Here is a 21,367-nt window from a genome sequence, read left to right on the forward strand (position 1 = left end):
TGAGTGATAATAAATCAAAAGCTAATAATGCAGTGACATTTTCTGAGGAATTTATTTTGATAATTAAGAATAAAAAACTGTGTTATAGTAAGGTTTATAATTTATATATTTCTTATTATTATTATGTTTAATAATATTGTATTTATAATTGCTATCTTTATAGCTTTATAGCTGGATAGATAAACTGTGTGTGTGTGTGTGTGTGTGTGTGTGTGTGTGTGTGTGTGTGTGTGTGTGTGTGTGTGTGTGTGTGTGTGTGTGTGTGTGTGTGTGTGTGTGTGTGTGTGTGTGATGAACTAAGTGCTATAGCTGAATTTATTTAGTGGCAATGTGGCGCCACCTGCTGGCTGATCTCTATGTTTACTTTTACTACAACAACAACAACGACAACAACATCAACGACAACAACAACAACAACAATAATAATACAGTGAATTAATAATAATAATAATAATAATAACAACAACAACAACAACAAAAACAACAACAACAATAATAATAGTGATATCATTATGATATCACTATAATAACAATAACAATAACAATAACAATAACAATAACAATAACAATAACAATAACAATAATAATAATAATAACAACAACAACAACAATAATAATAACAATTATTATTATTGTTGTTGTTGTTGTTATTATTATTATTATTATTATTATTATTATTATTATTATTATTATTATTATTATTATTATTGTTATTATTATTGTTATTAATCCTGAACGCACTGACATTTTATTTCATATTATTCTATAGTGTCTTATATACATTGTAAACACAATAGCATGTTTACAATAGAATTGCGTTGAGCAATATATTAATAATTTTCTATAATAAATGTTGTTACAGATACACATACAACTGTGCCAGTGTAGGTATTATTAGGCATTTGTGCTGATAAAATCACAAGCTCAGCTTTAAGAAAACAAAAAATCTTCAACACCCACAAGACAGCTTATTTGGAGAAACTCTCTCCACCCTGTGTTGCTGGGGGAAAAAAGTCAAAATATAATGTGGCCATTTTTCATGTGTAATTAGGCAGTGAAATGTGATCCCTTGCTGGAGAGAGGCCACTTCAAGAACACACACACACACACACACACACACACACACACACACACACACACACACACACACACACACACACACACACACACACACACACACACACTCACACAGGACTAAGAAAATGCAATGGCTTCCAGACTTCTCCTCAATCTTCTCTGTCTAGACTCTACGTTGCACCTTTTCTCCTGATCCCTCCTCTACTCCTTAACACACACACCCCTCCTTCCTGAACACTATACACTGGATGCCAGAAGTTTGAGGATTTCTAAGTAGCTGAATCCTGAAGCTTGAGACACGTGTGACAGAATTTTACAATTTAGCAGGCCAGATGTTGGACTCTGTGTGTGTGTGTGTGTGTGTGTGTGTGTGTGTGTGTGTGTGTGTGTGTGTGTGTGTGTGTGTGTGTGTGTGTGTGTGTGTGTGTGAATAATTGCATGCTGACAGGGCTCTCATAGACAGGCGCCAGCCACGAAAGAAATGAAATGTAGAAAAATGACTTGCCGTATTTTTCGACGCACTCCTACATTGTGCTCTTTTGTTTAAGTAGAAGGCAGCCTTGTTTAAGTGTTGACAGCCTGTATGGTGCAAAAACGATGATATACCACAGATTTCAAAGGGAAAAAAGAGTTTAGGATAGGCCCCATAAAGTTGTATGATAATGATCCCTTTTAGGGCTAAGTTATACATTTCTAAAGCCCTTTCACCGAAAGTCTCATCAATTCTCCAAACCAGCAACTATCTATTTATACAGCATCAGTTCAGAGCTCAAAATAGCATGTGGACATTTAAATACTAGAGTATTATCTGCAATGTAGACACTGTACATATTAAAAAAAACTAGATCCGTGTCAGAGCAATAAATTGCATGGTTGCCTTTTTGTTTATTTTGGAATAAGGGATTATTCCTAATAGATATGTTAAGAGTGTTAAGTACCGCATCAGTCTGAGCCTGAAGAAGCCGAGGGAATAATCACTTATTAGGATGACAGTGTAAGAGAAAGTGTGTGTGTGAATGTGTGTGGCTGAAATATGCTCTTCTCAGTCATGGGTCTTTTTTCCCACTTGTTTATAAGCATCACAATATATTTTTTTCATGTGTGCAGCTGTTGCACCTCCTGCTACTTGTGTTTTATCTTTCAAAATGTCTAAACTGACATTTATTTCCTGACCTCTTTGAGTGCGTATTTATCTGTCCCACAAAGACAAGTCATTTTGACCTGGGATCTCTAAAGAGAATGGTGCATGATCCTCTTGGACACATCCTCTTATTTATTTATTTATTTATTTATTTATTTATTTATTTATTTATTTATTTATTTATTTTGTTTGTTTGTTTGTTTGTTTGTTTGTTTGTTTGTTTGTTTGTTTGTTTGTTTGTACATATAATGAACATATGATCTTGTGCCTTCTTGAGCATCTGTGAATGTTTGCACCACTTGTAATAGTTGTGTACTTTTCTCTATGTTGTCTCAGTGTGAAATTACTCATCGAAAATATAAAAGCGTAAAACAACACAGTGTTAAAAATTCAAGCTTCTGTCAACTTTTGAACTGGTTCATATGCAACAAGTCATTTAATAATTCATTTCAATTATGTTATTATTGTTATTTGTGTATTATATGTAAATATCTTACAACCCCTTTTGTGAATAAGCACTTTATCTTGGCCTGTACTGGGAACACTGGGAGTGAGATGTCCATAAACCTGTAACTATACACAGACCCGAGCATTGGATTGTACTGGAAATCCTACGCTACCCGCGTTTGCTTGTTATTTCTTTACTGATTCAAAAAAATTAGCTGCAACATTTTTTAACAAACAAACAAACAAACAAACAAACAAACAAACAAACAAACAAACAAACAAACAAACAAACAAAACTAACAGTCCTACAGACAAAAAACTTTGATAAAACATATTACTGACTATTCATCTTAATATGTTTACTATACGGTATATATTTCTTTTGTGTTATAAAATCATGCTTTATATGTTTCATATTATATATTTCACTTCAAAAATCTGCTCGCAGATATGAATTCTCAGATTCATGTCAACAGGTTTTCTGTTCATTTCTCAGTACAAGCAAAGGGGTTGAACGTCCTGTCCTTAATAATACGCTACAGATGTGCTGAATATAGATTAAAACTGATGAGCCTCAACTTCAAATGTATTCATGTCCAGTACATAGCTGATGATTTCCCTTCCGGTGAGCGGCAAAAAATGTCTTCCAGATTAAAAACACATATCGACAAGTTCTTTTTATTGATTCAACATAACCTGCCTGACTGAAATATTTCACACGCAAGGAAACAACAATATTAAATAATTGATGATTTTGAAAGTTTAATAGAGAAAACTTCAATCTGAGGCATTGAACAGTGAAGCTGCGACACTCAGATGTGTGTACAGTACAGTATGTTTGAGTGTGTATACAGTACATACTGCTGGGTGGGTGGTTAGGGGCATACTATGAGTTTTTGCTGACATCCTTCTCGCTTTCTCCCACTCTTTCTTTTCACCAGTGTGCTTCTTTTATATTGTATCTTTCTGTCTCTGGCAGACCAGAGGAATGTCTGATGCAGCAGTGCCTGTGCTCCTGCTCTCCTGCTGCTGTGCACTGAAAACGAAAAAAAAAGAAGAGAAAGAGGGAAAGTTCGAGACTAGACCACAGAAATGTAAACATGTCTGGAGCTAAAATAACTCTGCTTTCATAGAAAACACCCCTCAGTGACAGTGTTGAGAGCTACACCCTCAACTAAGCTCAACTCCAGGAGAGTGTGTCCTGTCCTGTAACCACACCGTATCGTTCCCCAGTCAAAGAGGCTAATTTTACACATGATCATCTTCTGAAAATGATGTGAAAACAAAAGGAGGAAAAATTCTTGGAAACTAATTGGTTGAAGTAATTGTTTAGGAGAATGACAAAAAAATGTCAATTTTGAATTGGCTTTTTTTTGAATAGCTCATTATAGAGCAAGGCTACATTCTAAGCCACATGCTACTATTCAAAATTGTGTAGCTACTAGAAGTTTGCCCCTAGAAGCAGTGTATAATTTTAACCAACTATAAAGTACAGTAGTATATGGTTTCAGCTGTAGAATGAATAAAGATCAGAAGTAGAGATAACACCAGTTTTGATAAAAAAAAAAACTGTGAAATTCAGACAGATACAACACCAGCATCTGAACATATAAAGTTACGCTTGCTAAAATAACTGGAGCTTTATCGTGATTTGTTCTTGTACCTCGTGACACAACCTATATATCAAATTTATTCACTGTCAGTTCACGTCTGTCGGCAATATGCATGATTTGTTCTGCATTAAGAATGTTTGTGCTATAGCGTACACTAGACTAGACTATAAACAATGAGAACTACGTTTCCCTTTAAAAATTGTAGTGTGGGTCATGTGAAGTACTTTTATTAGAATGAATGTTGTTTTGTTAATAACAGATGAGTTATTTCTTAAAATAATTTACTGTAGTTTGTACCAAATATCAAATTAATATTTATCCAGCATTCAGAATTGTATTGATATTTTGTGCTGTTTATAAAGTTACAGTTTAAATGTTCTAGAATGTTTTTCCGAGATAATTTTTTGGGACGTATAAAACTGTTATGTGGAAAGAAAAAAGTTCAATCACCTGGTTGTACAAATGTGCACATCTTTTAACTAATTCTAGTTTAAAGTAAATTTTGTAATATAACATAATATGGCTATTTTATTCCACTTTTCCTCTGTACTTCCTGTGCACAGCCCTCTTCACATAATTCCACAGGTTTCAATAGGATTTAGATCTGAGCTCCTTATTCCAAAAGGTGACTCTTCTTTTTTTGACTGAGATTTATCATTGAAGGATAATTGGAATTTGGAGATATCTATGATTTCCTCTGCCTTGACCAAGGCTCCAGTCCCAGCTGACGAGAATGAGCCCAATAACACAATACTGCCACCACCATGCTTCACTTTGGGAATGATATTTTTTCGGTGATAAGCTGCCTTGTTTTTGAAGCAAACATATCTTTTAAAATGATGCCAAAAGAGTTCTGCCTTAGTTTTATCAGATCATAACACATTTTGCTACATGGTTTTGAGTGATTTGGATGGATTTCAAAGTTTTTTCTTTGTGATAAAAGGCATCTGCAGTGCCCAGTCATCTGAGGAATACAAGATACATGACAGATATTTCTTTAATGTCACTGTAGGTCTCCTGACAGCCTCTGTGATAAGTTTCTTCTTGTCCTTTTCTTGTCCTATTTAGGAGGGACCTTCTATTCTTGGTAATATATGTGGTGCTCCATTTGATCTATTTATTGATGATGGTCTTCATAAGATTACACATTGATCACACACACACACACACACACACACACACACACACACACACACACACACACACACACGCACACACACACACACACACACACACACTTCATTGATAATATATATATATATATATATATATATATATATATATATATATATATATATATATATATATATATATATATATATATATATATATATATATAAATTACTTTTAAGCATAAGAGTAAATGTGATTGGCACATTTAATTTAATAATGAGCACCCCCCACAAACACACACACCTTTTTAATAGCTAAATGTTTTTCAACCATTGCAACAATTGCTTGAAAGTTGCTATATAACATTAAAGTTGAAAGCACTGATATGTTTTATCTTGGTTTCATTTTTTTCTGTAAATTTCACAGTAGTGTGTAGGCATTGTATGTACATTGTACAGTCACATTTTCATTTAATAGAGATGAATATTTGAGGGTACTACTCTAGCGACGAGGAAAAGGTTCACTTTAGCACCATTTTTCCTTGGATGATACAGAAAACCTGTTTTATCTACATGCACAAACCCAAGAAAGTGAAAAGCATTCAAATATCAAACTCTGACAAGTTGTTCCTTTAAATCTCTCCAAATATATTGAACATGTGCTGATATTCTTTCAAGGGAAGGTTAAGTGCCATACTTTGTAAAAATAATAATAATAATATGTCAGTTCTTAAATATGCTATTAATATTTTATTTAGTTCCATAAAGAGAGTCAATCATTCTGAAGCTGGCTGTATACCACAAACTGTGAAACCAGAATCTATGGTTATGATACAGGGAACATTTCACACGACTTTTTAGTTACAGGCAAAACGTGCAGTCAGAAAAGAGTTCAGGTTCGTTTGCTCTCTCTCTCTCTCTCTCTCTCTCTCTCTCTCTCTCTCTCTCTCTCTCTCTCTCTCTCTCTCTCTCTCTCTCTCTCTCACACACACACACACACACACACACACACACACGCACGCACACACACACACACACACACACACACACACACACACACACACACACACACACACACACACACACACACACACACACACACTATTTGTAAAACTTGCTTGCGTTCAGCTTTGGAGCTCCTTCTGTCTCGAAGAGGTTTTTTTTTATTAAATTTTTATTAAATTTCCCTATTCCTCACAAACTGCATTAATGTTTTAGACCGTCAGGGCTCGTGCATGAGGAGTCAGCTTTCACACACACACACAGCTGGATTTTTTTTCTCTCCTGAAGGTAAGTCATCACAACATTAACCTGCGCGCCAGATGTAACTGTACACTTGTGTCCCAAACTACATATGGTGTACTATATATATAATGCTGAACTTATATAGTCATCTCTACGTCATGGCTGGTTTACTAGTGTCACATTGTCTAAAACTATAGCCACAAAGATAACTATAGCTATTTTTGGACTCATTGCATGCGTTTGGGACGCAGGACATGTCACCGTGCGTCACTTCAGGTGAGTGCAGCAGAGATCGTGTAAGCCTTCTATTTTAAGGTCGGAATGTGCGGTTTGGGACTTGATCTGTAGATTCAGGTGACACTCAGGTCAAAAGCCAACCTGAGCTCATAATAGACGCTGCATCTACATCGATAGCTCCTGTGTAGACGACTAGACGTGTTTTAAAAACAAGTACAGCTGGATATCGGGTATTTGTCGCTGAAGGTTTCTGTGATTTTTGTTTTAAATCATATATACATTAAAACCTCTTTTAGTAAAGACCCGATTGCGCTCGAGCTCTTATACACCTGGTTGTGTTATTGTGCTGAGCTGCAGCAGGCTCGAGCTCAATGCGGCTGTTGCCAGAAAAGAAGCAAAAACAACAACAGCTTTTCTCAAGAAGAGGAAAACATCTGGAATTTCCACTCTTTGTGGCCAAAACTTCATTTTCGAGCCTGAAGTTGATTCCTTTTAACTTTCACGGCTATTAAAATGTCTAGACGACAAAGCCACCTTTTGATTTGGGCTAATGTTTTATTTATTTATTTATTTATTTAGTTATTTATTTATTTAAAAATCTTTTCTTGGAACAGCAGTAAAATAAACGACTCTCATGGACAGACTCACATAACTGAGTCTGATAAAGTGACAGATTTTGGCACCAGTGCAATTATCTATCTATCTATCTATCTATCTATCTATCTATCTATCTATCTATCTATCTATCTATCTATCTGTCTGTCTGTCTGTCTGTCTGTCTGTCTGTCTGTCTGTCTGTCTGTCTGTCTGTCTATTGTCCTTTCAGACCCTGTTTTGTTAAAGTTTGACTGTACTTTTGTTTAATGGGTAAATGGGTAAAGTTTAGTTGTAAACTCTGCGACAAAAAGATTATACGTTAAGTGGTCAATTTATTAGGAAAACCTGTAGACCTGCTTATTTATGCAGTTATTCAATCAGGCAATTTTGCAGATAGAGGTCAAGATCACATGGATGTTCACATCATTCATCAGAACAGGGAAAAATATGATCTTTGAGAGTTTAACCACGGCACAGACTATAGTGCCAAATGGCCTGGTTTCAACATTTGAGATATTGCTGACCTCCAGGGATTTTCACAAACATCAGTCAACATTTTACACAGAATGGTGCTAACAGAAAATCTCAGAAAATCTCCAGTGAGGAGAAGGTCTACAGGCTGAAATACATTGCTCATGCTAGAGATCAGAGAGTCTCATATGTCAAAGAAGTCAAATATGCAAACTATAGTGCTGATCACTCACACAGTGTTGTTCTGTTTGTTGCAACATTATGTGTAACCTTGTTCTGAAAGACTCAGATCAGTCAGTCTGGTATCATTATTCATGTATAAACAAAGTTAAAGAGATCATACTTTTTCTTTATTCTTATGTTTGATGTGAACTGAAAATCTTGATTTGTGTCTGCATGATTATATGAATTGTGTTGCTGCTGAATGATTTACTTAATGTACAGGTCCACTTATAAAGTGGATGGTGACCAGAATAACATTTAACAGTATAATTATTTAACAATTATACATTTTGTGTCTAGGAAAAAAACATTGATTATCTTATTACAAAAGTACCGGTTTAAGAGTGGGGTTTATTAGTTAAAAGTACCAAACTGAGATGTTTAGATGTTTTCAAAGCAGCAGGTCTTGTAAGGTATTCTCATGGTGGAGTGGTTAGTACCTACCAAAAGTTGTCCACAAAAGGAAATCTGGTTAACGAGTGCTTGGGTCATGGGTTGATGTGTGTGGGGAATGAGGGCTAATCTTTCTGGTCTGATCCCAGTGAAGAACAACTGTATCACAAATTGCTGAAAAAGTTAATGCTGGGTAAGATAGAAAGAGAACAAAGTACATCACAGCTTGCTGTATGTGATGCTAAGTAGCTGCAGACCAGTCAGAGTGCCCATGCTGACTCCTGTGTCCACCACCAAAAGCTTCTACAATGGACATGTGAAAATCTAGAATTGGACCACCGGGCAGTGGAAGAAGGTGTCCTGGTCTGATGAATTATAATTTCTTTTATATCATGTGTGTGTGTGTGTGTGTGTGTGTGAGTGTGTGTGTTTGTGTGTGTGTGTGTGTATGTGTGTGTGTGTGTGTTTGTGTGTGTGTGTGTGTGTGTGTGTGTGTATGCGCATCACTTACCTTTGGAAGAGATGGCACCAGGAGGCATGTTGCAACAAGGCAAGCTTGGGGTGATGCTCTGCTCGTCCTGACTTTTATGTGGATGTTACTCATGTGGAGGAAACGTACCACATACTTAAACATTGTAGAAGTCCAAATACACCTCTTCATGGCAATATTATTCTTTAATAGCAGTTGTCTCTTTCAGCAGGATAATGCTCCCTGCCACTGCAAATTTGTTCAGAAATGATTTGAGGAACATGACAAAGAGTTCAAGGTGTTGACTTGGCCTCCATATTCCCCAGATTGGCTCAACTCACAACCTCACAACTTAAATGATCTGCTGCTAATGTCTTGGTGCCGGATACCACAGCACACCTTCAGAGGTCTTGTGGAGTCCATGTTTGTTAAAAAAAAAAAAAAAAAAAAAAAAGATTACTATTGTAAAGAAAAACTATTTTGTAGAAATAAAATGAGTTGTACTAAAGTTGTAGTAGACCGTGTGCTCAGAGTCTTATACTGAGCAAGTCAGCTGTCTGTACTCAGAGATGTTTAAACACCACAGACTTTTATTCTAATGGCTAAGATGGTAAGATAAGATCTTCCTGTTTCATCACAAAAGGCAAATTGAAATGCACAATACAGCTCACACTGTTGCCAACTCCATTCGCTTGTCCTCTCAATTTTCACGACTTTTTGATTAGCTTTTGGCTGAACAGATCTCTTAGATCTGGCTGAGCTAAAGACGATGATGAAAGACATATTCTGTCCATTTCCCGTTCACATTTTCTCTTTGAGACATCAATAATTCTTTCACATATGGCTTTTCTCTTTATAGCCACAGATTTTTCTGTAGGATTTTAAAACTGGAAATGATATTTGCTTTAATAGATTTTTGTACTTGTTTTCTTTTCTTTTTTTTAAGTAAGAATTCTACTCAAAGTGAAATATTTGTGTGCGCCTGAGGATAAATTTAATCTATAAATACATTACTACATTAAATTACACTTTTGTACCTAAAAACATAATTAAACAAATGCATTTAATTATACTAATTATATAGATTGTGTTTTAAATGAATTAACTAATACCTAGAGAAATGGAAATAAACTAACAGGAGAACTGTTACATTAGTACCTTTTTAATGATATCTTTCTAGTTATATATTTTTTAAAACATATATCTTTCTATTTTTATATGGCTTTCTATTCAACTGAAGTGGTGTAGTTTCAAACATTACTATCTGTAATACACTACTAACACTACTAACTAAATGTTAAGTTCTGTTTCATTTATTAATATTTCTACAAATATTGTAGGTTATTGCATAGTGTCATTGGGATTTTCTTGTTATAGCTTTAGTTAGAAATGAAAACCTATAAGTTACAAAAGTAGATAAAGTAGATCTTCATCCTTCACCCATTGCTTTACTCACTGCTTCACTTGTCTTGGAGGAAGCACATCATATAATCATGGAAGCATGTGTGATGAACTCGATTAAAAAAATGGGAAAAATAATAATGATTATAATATATTTTACTCTGTTCCCCCCCCCTCTCTCATTCTCTCTCTATCTCTCTGCCTATCTATTTATATAAAAATCAGTTTAAGAACAAACAAACACTTATCACTTTACACTACAAGCTTAACTAGGGACTAAACAGGAAAAAAAAGCGTTGATAATGAGCCCTTAATGCGTTTTTTTAAACAGGATCTCATACAAAGGTGAGTATATATATATATATATATATATATATATATATATATATATATATATATATATATATATATATATATATACACATACACACACACATACTTTGTATTAAGGGCTCATTATCAACGCTTTTTTTCCTGCTTAGTCCATGCATAATTGTAGTGTAAAGTGATAGGTGTTTGTTTGTTCTTAAACTGATTGCGTCAGTGTGTCTCGGTTGTGTAAAGTGTCAGTGCCCTTGTACTGAACACACCCTGATACGCTAGAATGCTTACAGCTACCAAATAAAACCCAGGAATTGTGCCGGGCCCATTCAGATTGTCCATAATGCCTGAACCAGAAGGAAGGAATGAAGTGGTAAACCCTACACTTGGCACTGAGTCAGAGTATTGGTCTAATTGAAACCATGTGTGTCCGTGTGTGATCATGTGTAACGGCATGTGTAGCTGCACTTGCATACTCACTCATATCAGTCTGCCTGAACACTGAGTGTGAGGTGTGTGTGTGTGTGTGTGTGTGTGTGTGTTTGTGTGAGTATGAGGATGCTCAGTGAGATGTGTCCTTTTTCTGTACCTACTATAAGTGTCTGCCTCAGTTTTGCCACAGTGCACATGGAGACTGCAAATTACATTGTGCTGTAAATCTTCTATTATAGGCCGTAAAAACTAATTTTAGATTTCCTTCACAGGGACTGTGCTCCCACACTTCGAGAGGTGCCAAGAGATTCGAGAGCCACTTCTGTTGAGCTGTGTGTGTGTGAGTATATATATATGAGTACATGGGCACTAATATTGCATAGACTTACAGGTCAGGCTGTCAGTTGGTGGTCTGTGATTGTGTAGCTGATGAAGGGCATGACTGATTCGTTCACATTATCTTGATATTTTACTGGTTTATGTTGTATTGTGCTACTTCACAACTAATTGGTCTTGATTGCGTCACTGTGGGCTTGGAAATGAGAGCACAATCAGAGCACAATTACATGGCAAACTAAAGAGATGTAGTGAGAGACTGTATTCCATGTAGAGCAAACATCGGACAGAGATCTGTCTGTCTGTGTGTCTGTCTGTCTATCTAGTGCAGTCTGAATGTGCAAGGAAAGGTGGCTGAGTGTGTTTGTGTTCCCACTGGCCCTAAATTATCTTCCAACACACTTGAAATCCTACGATCATGACCTGCTGGAATATAACGGCATATAGTGGATATTTTATTACAACACCATGCAGTAACTTTGTCAAGATTCTGTTAATATTTGAGTCAATTTTAGTCACAGTTTGACTAGTTTGGTTTGGTCAGATTTTATTTGTTTTTTTCTTGTTTTTGTTTTTTATGTTTGAGTCAGTCTCTGTTGAAGTTTGAGTTGATTTACACATTATTTAGTGTATGTTAAAGTTTGAATCGATTTGTGCTTAGGATAGAACTAGTCCATGGTAAAGATTTAAACTCATATGTTTAGAATGTTCAATGTTAGAAAGTTTGTTTTAAAGCTTGAATTTATTGTGTTAATATTACTTAATCTAGGTAATCTAAAGTGCTGGCTGATTTTGAATTTATTTTTTGCTAAAGTAGATTTTTTTTATTTGTTTTTGTTCACATTATGTTGGTTAGTGCCGTAAGACTTTATAGTTTAGCGTATTAGCAGATGAATGACAGTCAGGGCTGAGTATTTTGTGCAGTAACAGTGCAGCCTTTTTTAAACCATAAATTAATCCATTTGGCCATTAAATGTTTTTTCCTGGAGACTTTATCAGGCTCCGGTCACAGATCTGCTGTGAAATGTGATGACAAACCTAGCAGTATACGATCAGGCTTGGTTAGCTTTCTTTATCTCACATGGCTTGACAGACTGCATGTACTTTGTCTTCTGGGGCCTCCTTCTCTCTTTTCAAGTGTTTTCACTTGAAATAAGGGAGGATTGTGGCTAACTTTTGGAAAGACTGAATAATTTGGCTCTTGAAATATCCATCAAATTTGTTTGGTGGAGTCAGATGAGCAGTAATCATGTTATTTATTGCAGCTCACCATGAAGACTAAACTCTGCTCAGGACATGTGCACTTGCAGGTGTGCAAAGCAATTGACAGCAGTATTCATTGCATATGTAAATCTGTTAGTGTTTTAACTGCAGTGTATTTTTAGTCGTCTAAATGCTTGTCTTTCCAGAATTTTTTTAGATACTGTAGTATCCAGTCAAATAAAGAATTCTGCAGGAATACTGGGTAATTTCATATGTATCACATAAGGCTGGTTCAAACACAGACACATCCAGATATATACCAGAAAATATTAATTTGATTTGAAACTAACTAATTGACTCTCCTCAAGCTTCAGGAAAGTCTTGTGAATATCTGCCATTTACCTAACATTATGTTGAGTTTACCTGTGTCCAACAAACACAGTGATTTCTTTTTTATTCCAGGTATGTCATGGCACAACACATTAGTACCTACTAGGTGACTCAGATTTTCACTCACTGATGCTCGGTCGGTCTTTTCATTGCTCTCGGCTCTGAAAGCAGAACTTGTAGTTACAAACTGTGCTAGAATCGCCAGATTAAGGAACGTATACTATTTTGAGGGAGAGCCACAGGTGATTTAAGACTGAACGAGTTAGAGAAAAGACAGACACAGATATTTTTTTAAAGCATTTCTTACTTTAATAAAAAACAAAAAAGTCATCAACCATCCTATAATTTATTATATGCTTGAAAAGATCTATAAACTAATTTTATAACATACTATATGAAAATCTTTCACCAATGTTTAAGCCTGTTTTTTTTTCTGTGATGAGTGGGAGTGACTGTAAACTCCACTGCAAGCTTATAGCTGAGCAATAGACATTTTGAGCTTTCATTTGCTAATAATGTTTTACATCATGATACAACCAGTACAACAATTTAGAATGTCTTGAAAAAGAAAGAAACAACTGATGTACTAACAACCAGACATTGAACCGGCTGGCTAAAGAAAACAACCATTAGTAGGAAAAACATTGTGAAGGCTGTGAAGAAAATCCCTAAAACAGAGCGTGACCTCACCAACAAGCTCCACTGGGCAGGGTAAAGGAATCACAATCCACAAGCTGCAAATCACTCATCATTTGTAATGATCTGAAAGCCAGATTGAAATTACCAACGAAATGCAAAGATGAGCCACAAAACCTCTGGAACTGATTAACCTTTATTAAAATGAAGAAAAAGCCAAAGTGTAGAGAAAGAGAGGATCTGTTCATGATCCAAAACATGTAAGGTCATGGCTTGGGCTTACATGGATGCTTCTGAATCAGACTCATTAATCTTTATTAATAATGTTAATAATAATGGTACCAGCAGAATGAATTAGGAAATATTTTACAGAGAAATGCACATAGTACAATCAGGAGGAACTTTATCATGCAGCAAAGCAAAGATGATGAGTCAGATCATACTGATAAACAAGAAATGGCTTAATCGTGGTGAAAAATCTGACCAAGTCAATCACCAGACCTTAATCCTGAAGAGGAGACTGAAGGTAGAAATACCATAAAACAAACAATTGAAAGATGTTGTTGTACAGGCCTGGAAAATGCAACAATTTGGTGAGGTCTTTGCTTTGGACTTTCGATTGGAAGGTTGCCATGTCCACCAAGCTGCTGGGCCCCTGAGCAAGGCTCTTAATCCTTAATTGCTCAGTTGCATAAAAATAAGATTAAGTTGCTCTGGATAAGGGCATTTTCCAAATGCTGTAAATGTAACTATGCAAACCAAAAATAATGTTGATTACTTTATGACTGTTCCAATATTTATGCTCACGTCAAAATAACGGGCAGATCACAAAGGTGCAATGATTCAAGTTATTTAGTATATCTACATATAAATCTCAGGACATAAATTACTTTCAGAGGGAACTGTTCTAAACATTAGTTTGGGACAGTCTACTATTGAAAACTTTAACCTGAGCCCATTTTCTTCCCCTAACTAAGCTAAGTCTGCACTTAGAGATCGATGGGGAAAATGATCACAGATAATCAAATTGTGAGTCATTGTGTAAAAAAACAACCACAAGGTTTTTAATTTTTTTAGCCAGATTGACTGCATTTACCTCAGCATTTGCTAATGTAGTATTTACACATATTTCCACTTAATTTAGTTAAAAAATAAAACCTAACATTCAGTAATGTTTTTAAGTTTTCTGTTATTAAGCTGTGGCTATATCCAATACGATTTATAGATAGCCTAATAACAATCAAACAAATAAATAATTATGTTAAATAATGTTTACGTCCTATTTTTCTGCCAACTGTAAAATGAAAAGCTTACCTTAAAATAAATTAGAGAAAAAATATTTGTTTTAACAGTTTTTGGAGAAACACTGTGGTTCTCTATATTATGAAGAGAGACAATAAAGAATACAGAAAATAAGAAATAAAACTCAAAAGCAGGTCAATACAGACTGTAATGTGTTAAACTCGGGAAATAGAAAAAGATTCCTCCATTACTGTTAGAAAGCAGCAACCACCTGAAAATAGTTGCATTTGTAGTAATACTAGTATTAATCATTTATAATAGTTAATAAGGAATCTGTGGTCGGATTATTATGTGTATGCCTGCATTTCTCCCTGATAACGCCCTTTAGTTTTTATGAAGATTTTCAAAATTCTTGTGAGTAGGACCATTATGATGTAGCCGTATATATCGGTACAGCATTAGATGATAAACCACAGGCTAATCACACACACAAGTATAGCACACAAAGCTCATATACTAAAATAGCTCTGAAGAGTGAAATAAATGCCATAGGGTTGCACACAGCCATATGTATCTAATTTGCTAAGTGGGGTAATTCTTTAAGGACTATTAAAATAGTCTGATAAGACCACACACAAGAAAACACACACAGTTCCAGACAAACACACACGTGCACACACACACACACACACACACACACACACACACACACACACACACACACACACACACACACACACACACACACACACACACACACACACACACACAACAAGCCACATTACAGCTAAAGCTCACTTTATTTAAATAGAATTTTAAATAGTAATTTTTAAACAAAGTGGGATAAAATGTGTGATTAAGTGATTAGGTTCTGTATGGACAATTCAATCTAATATATCAGTATCATAAAAACAAAATCCTGATATTTTTAATGTCTGAATTTTTATGTGTGTGGGTGGGATGTTTAATAAAAATGTTCTTACATCGGTACTAAATGGTACAAAATGAGGTTTAGTGCTCATTTGGTCTCATGGAATTCATATGCCGTGGCAGCATTTTCTCCTTCTAATGAAGGAACTAAAAAAAAAATTTTTTGCACAAAAAAAACCCAGTATTTTTCTCATGTTTTCATGCTCCTAATGTTTTTTGAAAATAAATCTGTTCAGTAAAGAAAAAAAGTAGATAATTGCCTTATTTGCCCTCACACAGTGTTTAATAACACACTAACTACAATGTTCTGCAAACATTTACACTAATTTAGCTTATTTTCAAATTTCATGATCTTACCTTGCGTCACATAATTCACCAAATGCCCACACACACACACACACACACACACACACACACACACACACACACACACACACACACACACACACACACACACACACACACACACACACACACACACACACACACACAAAGAGAGATAGAGAGTATCCATGTAAAAAACTGCAGCTGGCCTCTGAGAATAAATTCCTTTAAGGAATGAGTGCCCTTTGATGCACTGATAAATAAAGAATTAGATAATAACATAATGTGCTAACATTTAATCTGCTTATTACTGAACATGGTAAATTTCACAAAGTGACTTCATGCACATTTGTGTAAGTTTTTTTTTCTTGTACGTAACGTTTAGTTGGACCAGCACTATATGGCACTACCAATACGGTAGAGTTACACTAACTTTACACCAGTTTCAGTCACTCTCAGATATGACATACAATAAGAGTCATATTTATAGCAACTTAAATCCAAAGGTAACATCAATATTTACATGCATTTACAGGAAATGTGTATTCAGAGACCGGTTATATGCACCTGCTTAACTTAGTTCTCTAAGCACCCCATTCAGAATTTGCAAATTATTTGCATGTAGTTTACACCTCTGGGGTTGCCAGATTTTTTTTTAGGGTTGAAGCATTCGAGATGGATTTTATTTTTTGCATCTACACCACAGACTTTTAGCAGAAGTACTTGCCTTTAAGCCTGAAAAATCAGATTGCCCTTTTTTCTTTACAGTATAAAAATGAAAAAAGACCATCCAGCGAACACTGAAAATCAACATCTAATAGGTGTTGAGTAAATTGTCTGACATCATCTGGCTGATATGGCTTTCACCATCATTATACAGCAGCTTTTAAAATAACACTTTAAAATAGCACAAGGTTTATTCATAACTATATCAATAAAAACATTAAAAACAGGAAAGCATTATTATTAAGATAATGTTAGAAAGCTGATGTTCATGTGGGAAAAAAATATTAGCAGCTGTAGAACAACACCAAGTAAATATCATTTTTATTATTATGGAATTTATATACTAATTATTGTATATGAATGCCATTCTATGTTGTATTCATAGCACAACTCATACATTTCAACATGATATATCACAGTTATTATAAACTTTGGGTCTGGACTAAACTGTTCCTCACTGAAAAAAATATTAAACCGGTAAAAAATGGGCAAGAAAAGTTCAGGGTCAGAAATATGCATAGATGAAGAAAACAAAATTTGTCAAATTCTGAGTAGCTCTTAAGTCTGTAGTTATGTGTGATGTGTACAATTAGTATTAAACCCACTATACCCACTTAGTACAAATCTGATTGTGGTACAAACTACTACACTGCAGCATTAGTGTTTCCGTTTTAAACCAAACGAAGCTTACTATACTGTACATTCTCACTTATACCGTACTGAACATAGCAATCATGAACAGCCACGAGGAAAATGAAGCTGCATCTTATGGCACAGTGTAGCTGACTAACAGTGTACAGTATTCTTCTATGGCTTTTGTGGATAAAAAAGACATGACAGAGTTGCCTGTGTAAACCGTAGTACTGTAGTTTATAAATGGCACGATCGTGTCATTAATTTACATTTACATTTAAGGCAGAATGATGTACAAAAAGTGCTTTATTGTCTCTATCAGTTTATACATTAACACTGGTTCACTAGCTTACAGACTTAGAATACCATCAAAATGACTAAACTCGTGTTTTTTTTCTCTCTCTCACACAATATAAACATGGAAAATAAGGGCTAGTATAAGTTTAAGCGGTAGATCTTCACCCATCGTTACAAGATGGCCAGTGACTCAGCTGTTCGGACAACTAGGGGAAGTTAATCCAACCCTGAGAGATGGTGGGAGCACTCGAGCAGTGCAAGTAGATTTATTTTATCAGATTTTAGTAGTTAGTAGATTTAGATTTACATTTACATTTAGCCACCAGCAGCAACAATCGGTATGATTAGAAGTAAGAATTAAAAATTAGAGGAGACTATTCACTCATATCCAAACTTGTCTAATTGTTAATACTAGATATTGTATGCTATAGGAATGGATTTGGATCCCAAATCTGCCTGTGAACATTTGCACTGCGTCCTCCAGTGGATGTGTTTTGTGGGTGTATGGGGAACGGTCCTTAAGTTTTGTGAGCCTTCTGGAATTCTCTTTGTGTTATTTTTAAGTTCTGTGAGCTTTATTGTAATAACCTCAGCAGAAAGAAACGGAACAGATAGAAAACGAAAATCAGGACAAAACAGTGAAAAGAGACACCACAGAATGTCCACTGAGGAAAAAGGGCTGACTGTAGTGCTGTCTGACATCATCTGGCTGATGCTGGAGCACTGCCTATTTTAATGATTCTACCATTTAGTGGAGAGGAGATAAATAACTACACAGTTTCAGCAATGTTTCATGTCTCTGTCCCACCTCAGTTTGCATGAGCCTTATCCCCTCCACCTCCTACACACACATACACACACTATGCCTCATTTCCACCAGGTGATGATGCTGATGAAGCATGCACTCTCCCCAACATACTGGCACTGCTTCTAATATAAATAATAAACAAAGTAAACACATTTTGGGCATTGACTGCTAAAAATAAACAAAGTTTTGGCTTTCAGAGTCAGACGCTCTGCTCCAGACTGTCTTATGGATATTGCACATTGAGGCTGGCCACAACTATTAGAATTTGAACATTTCATGCTCATATGCTATCCACACATCCCTGTGTATACACTTCTGTGCAATTTTTTATAAATCTGACAGAGAATCAAATTTCATTATTTAGAGGCTAATTTTTTGTAGCTCCATTTTGACAGTAAAATGTCACACAAAATGTCACACAAAAGCAACAGCCCATGATTGGTTTGCACTTCCCGTGAAAGCAGGCAGATCTCGATTGGTCCTGATGAGTCCTGATAAACTTGTGAGACTAATCTACTGATTAGTAGATTAGTTCATATAGGATGTGGGAAGTCCTTATGTGTTGCTGATTGGGATGCACTGCTGACCTGCTGCATGAAATCATGAAAATAATAATTGACCGTGGTATCTGTGTCCAACACATTAATAATGAGCATTCTATGTGTGTGTGTGTGTGTGTGTGTTTGTGTGTGTGTGTGTGTGTGTGTGTGTGTGTCTCAGGTAGAGGTTGTAAGATCTTCAATGCCTCCTATGGGAAATGGTCCAGACTGGAACAGATCCAGAGCCACATACAGCCTATCATAAGGTATCCTTATACATACTGTACACATACATAAATGCACTCCACTTGAATAGACACCTGTACCACTGCACATTTATGAAGTAATCCAATCAGCCGCCAGTTATTTTGCAGAGGCACAGTGAATAATATCATTTAGACACAAGTGAAGTGCATCAGTTAAGGGTCAGAATGGGGAAAAAGTGTGATTTAACATGACATGGATGTTGGTTGCAGATGGGCTGGTTTGAGTAGTTCAGATACTTCTGATATTCCGGGGTTTTCTCTTTCTCTGGACAGTCTCCAGGGTTTACACAGAGGGCTGCACAAACATCCTGGGTGCAAAGGGTCTAGATTTATAAATGAGAGGAGAATGGACAAACTGGTCTGAGCTGACATGAAGTCTATAGTAACTTATAGTAGAAAAGCATCTCAGAATGCACAAGCCAACAGTCTTAATGCGGATGGGCTACAGCAGCAGAAAACTGAAGCAGGTTTCTCTTCTGAGGCTATCATTGGCACAGACTCACTGAAACGGGACAGTTGAAGACTGGAAAATGTTTGTTTCTGAATTACTCAAACCGGCCCATCTGGCAGCAACAATGATGCCAATGTTAAAGTAACAGAGCTTACAGTTTTCTGTGATTATGTGAACTTGACCTGAAGCTTTTAAACTGTATCATAATTCTATGCATTGTGTTGCTGTCGTGTGGTCGGCTGATTAGAAAATGACCAAAAAAAAAGCAGATGTACTGTACACGCGTTCCTATTAAACTGGACGGGTATGTCTATATAAAAAAACAAAACGATGAAAACAGATTTTTCTCTCTTACACACTCAAATTATCTCATGCTATGTTGTGAATGGCAGAAGAGCGCAGATGTGGAAAAGATTACAATTCAACATGTGTGTACTTGTTCAGGTGTGACAGTGTGCTTGTATGCAGCTGAATGTTATTTTACTTAACCTTCAGCCAAGCGGTTGCGCTCCTGAAGTATACCTCCTTCACCACAACAGAAGTCTGAGCTGACTATGGTCCACAGCTGAAGAAGTGCTTGTGTAATTCCCAGTATGTCTCAGAATTCAGCTATTTGTAGTTCATCTTCTTCTCCAGGACCATGTGCATTTTTCCAATCAGCAGCATGAAATCTTTTTTCCTGGTCCACATGTGGTTAGAGTTTGGTGCTACAGTAAAGACTGGCTTGTGCTTTATCAAATGTTTGTCAAGCTATGACAGAGATGAGGATGTTGCAGTTTTTAATGTGACCTTAGAGAAATTGTGTTGATACACAATCATGCTGTCTCAGCATTGTTGGATTAAGTACTTTAAAGTATAGTTGGTAGAGCTACAAGTAATCTTAGCCTGTCGAACACAGAGCACCTGATTTTGTTCTTACATTTTTCTGGCCACAGGCATCATGATCTTAAAGACTACAACCTTATTGTATCTCATATATGTACCTCCATGTCTAGGGAGTTTATCAGTGAACTACCGAAAATCTGTATATCTATATCTATGCAACATGAAATAGCTGTTTCTTCTATAAAAGATATAGATTCATTGCCACGGGTAACGACACCTAAAATAGAGAAAAGTCTTTCCAGTCAACCAACAATAAATATATAATTGCTATCCATTCTCCACACATCTTTACCTCCTGGGTCATGGGGAACCTGAAACCTATCCCATGAGACTCTGGGCACTGGACAAGATGCCAGTCTATTGCAGGGCACAATTACACACACACACACACACACACACACACACACACACACACACACACACACACACACACACACACACACACACACACACACTATTTAGAGATGCCAAGCGGTCTACAATGCATGTCTTTGGACAGTAGGAGGGTATGTGCTAACCACCA

General features: G+C 36.0%; 1 long non-coding RNA gene across 1 annotated transcript; it reads left to right on the top strand.

The window, feature by feature from the left end:
• Positions 1–6,458: 6,458 nt before the first annotated feature.
• On the top strand, positions 6,459–21,058 carry LOC113644246. The gene is made up of 4 exons (XR_003440964.2): positions 6,459–6,680; positions 11,451–11,518; positions 19,424–19,508; positions 20,460–21,058. It is a non-coding gene; the product is annotated as an uncharacterized LOC113644246 (long non-coding RNA).
• The last annotated feature ends 309 nt before the right edge of the window (positions 21,059–21,367 follow it).

The sequence above is a fragment of the Tachysurus fulvidraco genome, chromosome 20 (genome assembly GCF_022655615.1).
Source record: "Tachysurus fulvidraco isolate hzauxx_2018 chromosome 20, HZAU_PFXX_2.0, whole genome shotgun sequence".
Classification (NCBI taxonomy): Eukaryota; Metazoa; Chordata; class Actinopteri; order Siluriformes; family Bagridae; genus Tachysurus; species Tachysurus fulvidraco.